Consider the following 9,494-nt stretch of genomic DNA (forward strand, 5'->3'; position numbering starts at 1 on the left):
CTTACCTGAATAGATGGATACGTTGAATAGATAAACAAATATCAGGAGAGGTACATATTATCTTTGAATTTTACCCAGGATGTTGTTCACTAATATTTAATGTAACTTTTTTCATATAAATTAGAGGAATACAGAGACATCAGGGAAAATTTAGCTTGTTGTTAGCCAAAAATTCTGTGATCAAAAAAAATATTACAACAAAGAATTTTTTTAAAATCCACTGACAATTTTTTAGAAGAGATTAACAATGAAATCTGATTTAAAATGAGCAAATTGTTTCATTCTTTTGAATAAGAATATTTAAAAGATAGGTTAGACAGTGCATTTGTGATATTATTCAGAATGCATCTTCAAAAATACCAAGGTAGATCTTACATTACAGCAGTGTCCCTAGTGATAATATAGTGATACTACACCACTAACGATTCCGTGGCTTTAAAACGATTTGATGTCTAAGAAACTCCTTCAAAGAGTCACAAATCTATGCAAGCAATTTCACGAAGGAGAGGCCACAATTAATAAGTCACGCATTCTGTGTAGTATGCCTAATGAGACCATTAACAATTTGGAAGTGTGTAACCAGTGAGCGAGAGCAGGTTTCTCCAATGTTGTCTTTCAAGTCCCCTGGGCATCAGTCACATGTGCCAGACATTGAAACTGATGAACCTTTTGCTCCTCTAACACCTGTGCAAACTAATAGCTTAAGATGCCATGTGAAAAACAGGATTTCATCTGCCAAAGATGAGCTAAGTTGAGATATTAATTATTCCTTTGGGAACCGGGTACAGTAAAATGCACTCTTTAAATGCTAACGTAATACATCAACATGAATTTTTCAGATCCAAAGATAGCAGAATCCACCGAGTTTGTATAAGCAATCATCAAGCTATGGGCAAAACTGCTAGTCTTCAAGGTAGATTTTTAGGTCTCTGGCTATATTTTAAATTCATAAAACTACACGGTAATTGTTAAATCTGCAGTTGATTACAGTTGTAAAAAATGCACAGCGCTGTGATTTCTCATTTGAAGACCTTTCATTGCTTTCATCACCAGTCACACATGAATAATTTCTCTTAAAAACAATAAGCTCACATACCATTCCTACAATTTTTTGCCTGAAAACAAGTATGATAATAAATTTGAATTCGTCAGTTTGGCCAAAGTATTGCTAAAGGTTAAAGTTTTATTTTACAACCACACTACTGACTGTCAGTTTAAATTTTAGTTTTGGATTATGTTTTAATAGAATCATACAACTTAAGTCCAAAATAAAATGACAACAACTCCTAAACATGAGAAGGTGATCCTTCTTTTAATCTATGTACTTCAAGGTGTTTTTCATAGTATACTAATGTTCTTAGACAACTTTTCCAAAGTTGGAATAAAGGTATTTGATCTAAAAGATAACCTGAGAGTTGTAGGCATTCAGACACAATTATTTTCTTCGCAATTTCACTTGAGAAAATTGATTGAAAGAAGAGAGATCAAAGGCAATCCACACATATCCACATTCCCTCTCAACTAGTTATACTCAACACTAATAAATTTAAAAGTGTTCTTTGCATTCCTCCCTTCCCCCCCTTGGGGGGGGGGGCGGGGAGGAAAGATCAGCAATCTGTTTCAGCTCAAATACTAAACTTCAAACCCACCTATAGTGTGTCTTGGACATCCAGAGGCTTTTTTTTTTTTTCACATTTTCACAAAATTCAAGATTTGTTTGAATTTCCTGCTCTCTTGTCTGGAGTGTTGTGAAAGAATAAAGGGAAAGAAAATAGATGTTATTCAAACTGTTTAATTATTCCCCTCTCACTGATCAATATAAGGCAAAAGAAACTTAGGGCAGAGACAAAACTGATCGTGAAAAAAAAAAAAAAAAAAGAAAAACAGGTTAAACATAGCAGCTTTATAGGAAAAAGAGCCCCAAGCAAACAAAAAAACTTGAGATCATTAAGTTTTTTCATGTGGTTTTGTATCTTGTGATTAGATTTGTTACAGTTTTAATTCTGATTGAAGCTTTTCCTCGTGACTTAAAGCATCTTTGCAGTTTTTTTCTGGAGTCTTATAAAGGCTGAGTTCCTTCTAAGGCATGTTTTTCTAAAGGCATTGTGATTTTACTTTTTCTTCACTCAAGTATTTCTTTTGATGCCAATTTTTGCAATGTCTTTTCTTTAGGCTTATACATCCATATTGAATTTTGTCAAAAATGTATTAGAGTCCAAAACCACTGGCAAAATGTCTTATAAGACTTATTTTCTTAGGAAACAAGCTAAAAAAAAATAAAAATGTGCTTAGGAAAAATGGAAAACTACAGCATAGGGAAATAAAATCATTGAGGAGGGTAATGATTTGCTAAGTGCAACAGAAACAGAAAAAATAAAAACATTAAATGGAGTGGTAAAAGTTGCAAGTTTAAGAGATTTATTTTTTCAAATCCTTTAAAACTGCTTGCCATAATGGATCAAGCTGGCAACTAGAAAGTTGTCCAAGTTCACGGAGAGAAGAGTAACCTGAAGTCTCTGTTGATGGTCAAAGACACAGTTTAGAGCTAAGAAACTGTATGTCTGTGCTTTATCTGGTACAATTGTCTCCTTTTGAGATGAAATAAACCGATCTGAGAAATACAGAGTCATGTGATATTAAAATACTCCACAGGAAATAATTAAACAAGACACGATAAAATATTTTAAAGACACGATAAAATATTTTAAAATTTAAAAATTTAAAACCTACTGAACAGATCGGTTTCACCTCTGCATCGTATTTGGCATTTTATCATGCTTTGATAACATGTATTCAAAAAATGTAGATTAAAGCAGAAAAGTGCACATTTATTATACTCCAAAGAAGATATAAACCTACAAATAAATTAAATTTTAGTAAGCTTCTTACTGAAAAGAAAGCTTCAGTACTAATGTAAATTAATATTGCAAATGCCAGGGAAAAGTTTGTGAAAAGATTTCTATAAAGAACGTGGAAGAATCTCTTTATAACAAATTGTATGACTTTTAAGACTTTTCTTAAGAACATTAAACAGTGCTTTGAAAATACCTGAACGGTGCATCCATCTTATTTAAAAGTATATTTGGAGAGTGCAAACACCCTGACTAATTTAGATACATTAATATCACGGTGAGAATGTGTGTGTGTTGAAAGACTGTATTTAGTTTACGCTGAGAGATGATTTTCAGCACTGTAAAGCTATGACAGAGACAAGTGAAATGCTTCGTATTTTAATGTGTGAAATCAAAGGCAACAATACAAATTGAAAATTAATTGCCCATTCTAAGCAGGACATGGAACTCTTGGAGTGGGTCCAGAGGAGGGCCACGAATATGATCTGAGGGTTAGAGCACCTCTCCTATGAAGACAGGCTGAGAGAGTTGGGATTGTTCAGTCTGGAGAGGAGAAGGCTCCGGGGAAACCTTATAGCAGCCTTCCGGTATCTGAAGGGCAGCTACAAGAAGGCTGAGGAGGGACTTTTTACAGGGGCATGTAGTGACAGGATGAGGGGTAATGGCTTCAAACTGGAAAAGGAAAGATTCAGAATAGATATTAGGAAGAAATTTTTTACTGTGAGGGTGGTGAGGCACTGGCACAGGCTGCCCAGAGAAGTTGTGGATGCCCCATCCCTGGAGGTGTTCAAGGCCAGGCTGGATGGGGCTTTGAGCAACCTGGTCTAGTGGGAGGTGTCCCTGCCCATGGCAGGGAGAGTTGGAACTAGATGATCTTTAAGGTCCCTTCCAACCTAAACCGTTCTATGATTCTCAGAAGAAAACACCATATAAGAGTGAATTAGAGTGAACAAAGGTATAGGCATAATCTAAACTGATGAATGATCATCTTTATTCTCAACAGAGATAGACTAACAGTGTGATTTTAATTTGAGTCACAAAATTGATCTGTGATGCAATGATCAGATAGGATACATAATAATCTAAACTGCAAAATAGTTGATTCTTAGCAGTATTGAGAGCTTCTTATGATAGTGTGTAACTTGGAGACTCATCTTAAGGTCATCAAATGGCAGAGCATAGTCTAGAAGATATATATAATGCATGATTCCAATTCTCCATTCTAAGCATTCCATTAAAGCCTTTCTGTGCTTGTTCCGAGTTGTGACCATTCTGAATAGCAGTCTTCCTTGCGTATTATACCAGCTACGGTAATGAGAATAAACTGTTCACTAGAAAGAGTTGTCCAAATGTTCCTCAAGTGTGGGCTGTTAAAAACATATTCAAGCAGATCAGTTGAGTGCTTTCATGCTTCAGTGTGCCTACTCAAAAGCACATTGCAACTGGGATGACATAAATTTTCACAGAAATATTTCCACGTCGCTCTTTTCATTTCTGAAGTATATTGCATTTCATAAACAAAACAATAAGTGAGCCAAATACTCAAACTACTCAATTTTAATTCAATCAAAGCATTGTTTCTGAAAAAGGTAGTGAAGATATTAATATCGTGCTATAAGTTTTCAAAAGTTAAAACAATGAAAGCTTTATAAAGCACTTCTGAAGTTTAAGTTACTGTTGAGTTTCATGAATACTGCAAAAAAGTAGACAGTAAATGGTCTATTGTACATTCATTATTAGGGAAATGTAATTATTACACATAACTGAAGTTCACCATCCCCAAAACACATGAAAGTTCAGTATACAGAACAGAATACTATATGCTATAATTTTTATATTGGTTTTTTGGCAGAGAAGGGGAGAAAGAAGAGATTACGTTCCGCCATCAGTGCAATGAAGTGTATTGCGGTTTGTCGCGTATCTGCAGTTATGGTCTACAAGAATAGATAAAAGTAACTGTCAGGCTGGGGACCAACACAGAACAGTGTCATGGCAGGAATTTGCTCACGCTTAAGGAAATGCAATAGATGAAATGGGACTTGTAGAGGAAAAGATAATCTCTCACAGGAGTTCATTGAGCACCTGGACTATAACTTCAGCTCTTTGACATGATGGTTATCTACATATTCACACTGACAGGCAGGCATACATTTACATTCTTATAGACACATATGCGACCTTAGGACAAAAAAGAAAAAAAAAAAAATTTTCATTGATATCAAATTATAAAAATCTGCACACCTAAATTTGGTGTTTCTGATATGAATATGTAGGTAATCTCAGCCTTACATGGTATGGCTGATATGGTTACCTAGCTGTAAATAGCCTTGCTCTCCATTGGTTGGATGTAACTTACCTCAGACATCACCATCCCACTTTTAGCCTTGACTCTTCTACACACCTCTAATTGAGTACAAGACATGCCAGGAACTGCAAGCGAAGCAGGCTATTACGTAAGAGTTTTTGCAGTTTCTTCTTAAGGTTATCAAACTGCAACAGCAAAAGATCTCATTCTAACAGGGTAACTTCTGAGACAGCAGAAGTCTGCTTAGTGGCACACAAATAAAAAAAAATGTTTGAAAATAGATTTTCATACACTGATTGTGTTCTTGCAGGAAAAGTGTATTACAATTTGCAGCACAAACTGAGGGAGAGAATCACGGAGTTTTCAGAGTTGGAAGGGACCTCTAGAGATCATCCAGTCCAACCCCCCTGCCAAAGCAGGATTGCCCAGAGCACATTACTCAGGACTGCATCCAGGTGGGTCTTGAAAATTTCCAGAGAAGGGGACTCCACAACCTCCCTGGGCAGCCTGTGCCGGTGCTCTGTCACCCTCACCGTAAAGAAGTTTTTCCGTGTATTTGAACGGAACTTCCTGTGTACTAACTTGTGCCCGTTGCCCCTCGTCCTGTCACTGGGAACCATTGAAAAGAGCCTGGCTCCATCCTCCTTCAGCCCACCCTTTAGATACTTGTACACCATAATAAGGTCTCCCCTCAGCCTTCTCTTCTCCAGGCTAAAGAGTCCCAGCTCTCTCAGCCTTTCCTCATAAGGCAGATGCTCCAAGCCCTTCATCATCTTAGTTGCCCTTCGCTGGACTCGCTCCAGCAGTTCCCTGTCCCTCTTGAACTGGGGAGCCCAAAACTGGACACAGTATTCCAGTTGTGGCCTCACCAGTGCAGAGTAGAGGGGGAGAATGACCTCCCTCGACCTACTGGCCGCACTCTTCCCTATGCAGCCCAGGATTCCATTGGCCTTTTTGGCAACAAAAGAAGACCGGGAGAATGGAGGGGATCAGAAGGGATAAATTCTTGTTTAAAACAGGAGAGGTATTTGTAAAACTTATATTAAATTCAAAATACCTCGAAGATGCAAAGTCTGTCTCTCTTTTCCAAAAGCAGATCTAGCATTTCCATCTTCACTTAGGATTCTTTGCTGATTTGGCTTTTGATATGGCCTGATAGTATTTCTGTTTGTTTAATATTCCTTTCTTCTTTGGCTTCTTTAGCAGCACCGAGAGCTGGGGGGAGAGGAGCACTGGATTCAAGATTGTTCTAAAAACATAACAAGATATAGTAACATATTAAGTAATATAGTCAATTACCATAATAAATATATACTATTATATTATATTTATTATATATATCATGTGTCATATATTAAATTAGCTATATTAAGTAATATATTAACATAACATTAAGACTTTAAATTCATCAAAAACATTGTGCTGAATGACAGCAATCTAATTTTTAAAAAAAGCATTATGATACATGATATTACATGCGTTGATCATATTGGAGTACACAAAGGTTTTGAAGTTCTGTGTGTTAACATCACACAGAGAACCTTAACAGTGGCATAATGTTGGATTTGGTAACTTTATTGGTACAATTTTAGTGTTATTTTCTAGTGCAATATATGATACATATACAATTTAGTACTGACACCAATTTGTTTTATAGGCAAAATAATTTTGAAAAATGTAAGATACAATTTTTAAATCATGTCAAATATAAAAACATTTCCTTTCTTCAAAGAAGACAATTAAGAGGCAAGTTAGAATAAACAACTCTGACAATCAGAAAATTTAGTAACCTGTTTGGATTAAAGATTTTCCTCTTTATACAGTATGTTTTTTCAAATGTTGGCTGATATCTTACAGTAACATGGTCATGTATTTCATAAAATTCGACATAACAAAATGTCAGTTAAATTTAAAAAAACATGTGAAATATTACAATCTAAATAAATGTTCTGTGATAAATGCCTTTAATTTTCAGTCTTGTTTTTAGCCACTATTTCTGAGTGACAAACTCATAAACTATCTCTGAATTATGAACTCATAAATGGTTAAATGAATTACGCTGCTGCATAGGACAGTAAAGGAAAAAGAAGAAAAGAAAAAAAAAAAAGAAAGGAGAGGCAGAAGAAAAGAAAAAAGCATCACCCAAGGAATGTCAACAGATTTCATATTTTAAAATGAAAGAATGTCTTAATTTAAAAAGAGCTTTTTTTTTTTTTCTGCTGACAGTCAAAAGAACTGAGAAAAAAAGGGAGCTATGAAAAGTCTGTGTACTGTCCATGAAACCAGAGAGTCCAGAAATAGCTATTGATACAATTTAGTTAACCAAAACATGTCTGAAGTTCTGACAAGCTTTGTACCAGAAAGAAGACCATTAATATCTCACAAAAAATATAAATATGCCTGTATAAAGACATTAAAGTTTTTAAGAGAAAACCAGAACAAGCAAAAGAGATTTCTTTGTGGTGAATGGATATTCTTCCCGTTAAAACAGAAATCTGTTCTTTAGTTTTCATCAGTAGAATAAATATTTCTAATATCTCTATATCATCTTGTAACTTCTGTGTATTGTTTACGTTTTGATAGAAAAGAAAAGCACTCCCAGGGATATCTATGGTGCTCTTTATATTCTTTATACAAGCAGAGGAGAAGAGAACAGTCAATAGCTTTTCATCAAAGAATGTGATCAACCAGAGTTTACCCAAATAAAGCAGGAATTGTACTCGGGCTTCCTATATTTTGGAACTGCCTCCTAACGGTTAGCTGACATTCCACATTCCTTATTGGAATTTTCAGTTTGAATTTACAGTTAAATAAACTGTCTTCAAAGAAAGTGTCTTATTAATCATGCCACAATGCAAAAGAAGTCTGAAAGTTTTGTAGAGCATTTCTACCTTCATCTTTTGAAAAGGAGATGGGTATTCTGGATTGAACTGGTATTTTTTTGGTTTATAGAGCCTTTATATTAATTGACACTCCTCTGAAAAATCCAGCACCAAGTAATAATCACAAACTTCTGAATTAAGCCCTTATAATACCCACTCTAAATCTGTCACTCAAAATAGTACTTTAATTAAAAAAAAAAAAAAAAAGAAAAAAAGGAAACAACTAAATGCTTTAACATCTCCATTAGTTAGCTAATGAAGAAAAATTTACCAAACAAATCCAAAAGTGAAAAAAATTTTCAGGCTATTTCTAACTAACAAAAAATATTTGCATATATATTTTCTTCTACTGTTAAGTGATAGATTTTAAGACAAGCTTTTCTCATACAAATCTGAGTCAAAACGTAGATTACGAAAATGTACTGTGAACACTTAGAGTTGCCTGTTAGTTTAACTAATCTAATCTAAATCAATAAAAAATGAGCTCTTGAACACTTTACATTATACTTGCTATAAAAAAGGTACAGAAGAAATCAATATTTCAAATTCACAAAGACTTCTTATTTTCATAAAACAGCCTCCTAAGCAAAAAAAATCAAGATGGACTGGTTGGATACAATGCCAGTTAAATTAGACCACTCTTTTAACGATTTTCTTACTGTATTCAGATTAACTATGTCCTTATTTCAACACGAAAGTGACACAGGTAGTCTCATCCAGAAACAGAATTTTAAATTGGATTTATTTTTACTTTTTCATCATGAGGACTGTCAAGCATTGGAAGTAGGGCAGGGAGCTTATTTAGTCTCCTCCTTGGAGGTTTCCAAAACCCAACAGAATGAAGCCCTGAGCATCCTAGTCTGACCTCAAAGCTGGCTCTGTTTTGGGCGAGGGGGGTGGTGGACTAGAGATTTTCTGAGCTGAATTATCCTATATAGGTTTCTAAACGTTTGGGGTTTTTTTTATCATTGTTGGTTGTTGTACTACAATCATATAATTCCAGGACTTATAAAGAACATGGATAAAATCATAAAGGTATCATTTATTTAGCTCTATAGTGATGCAGCTTTCTGAAAACAGTACATCAGGATAGAGTTTCTGCCTGAAATAAAACTAATGATTGAATTAATTTGGTTTATTATTATTCAGCAAATTGAAGCATCCCAAGTAGAACATAAATGTTAACTGTAATAGATTTGGGGGGTTTGTTTTCTTGTGTTCTAATGAAAAAGAAATAAAACATTAAACATACTCTTGATAGCTGCACATCAGTTGCATACCAATATAGTCCAAATGGGTAGTAAAGGTATACATTATCAACTTTAATGAGACACAAGGTCTTATATGGCAACAGACTTTGTAGAGTGCATTTGCTCTAGATTCCAGTGAACAGAAGTTGAACGTTTAAAAGTATGCAGATGTTACAGTTTTTAGTACTGATGCACTCACGTACCT

The sequence above is a fragment of the Vanellus vanellus genome, assembly GCF_965231255.1.
Source record: "Vanellus vanellus genome assembly, chromosome: 4".
NCBI lineage: Eukaryota > Metazoa > Chordata > Aves > Charadriiformes > Charadriidae > Vanellus > Vanellus vanellus.